Source organism: Sinocyclocheilus anshuiensis, unplaced genomic scaffold (assembly GCF_001515605.1).
Source record: "Sinocyclocheilus anshuiensis isolate Anshui unplaced genomic scaffold, SAMN03320099.WGS_v1.1 scaffold1272, whole genome shotgun sequence".
Lineage (NCBI taxonomy): Eukaryota > Metazoa > Chordata > Actinopteri > Cypriniformes > Cyprinidae > Sinocyclocheilus > Sinocyclocheilus anshuiensis.
Window position 1 is genome coordinate 98,747 of NW_015547713.1, and position 257 is coordinate 99,003.

A 257-nucleotide genomic window follows, 5' to 3' on the forward strand; every position below is an offset into this window, starting at 1 on the left:
TACTCAACAGCACTGTTGCCGTACAGTAAGTTTGATCTGGTGTATAAACCTACGCTGATCTGAAGATTAGTATTTTTTTTTTTTACATATTTTCTACGTCTACGTTTCTCGAGACCTCACCCAGACCATGTGAAAAGCATCCGGAGCGGCTGAGGAAACAGGTGTGAAAACTGCGTCTGCAGGTGCTGCGATTTTGGAAAGATCCCAAAACAGACAAATGACTAATTAAACTTCCCCTGATCTTATCGCGGTGGTCT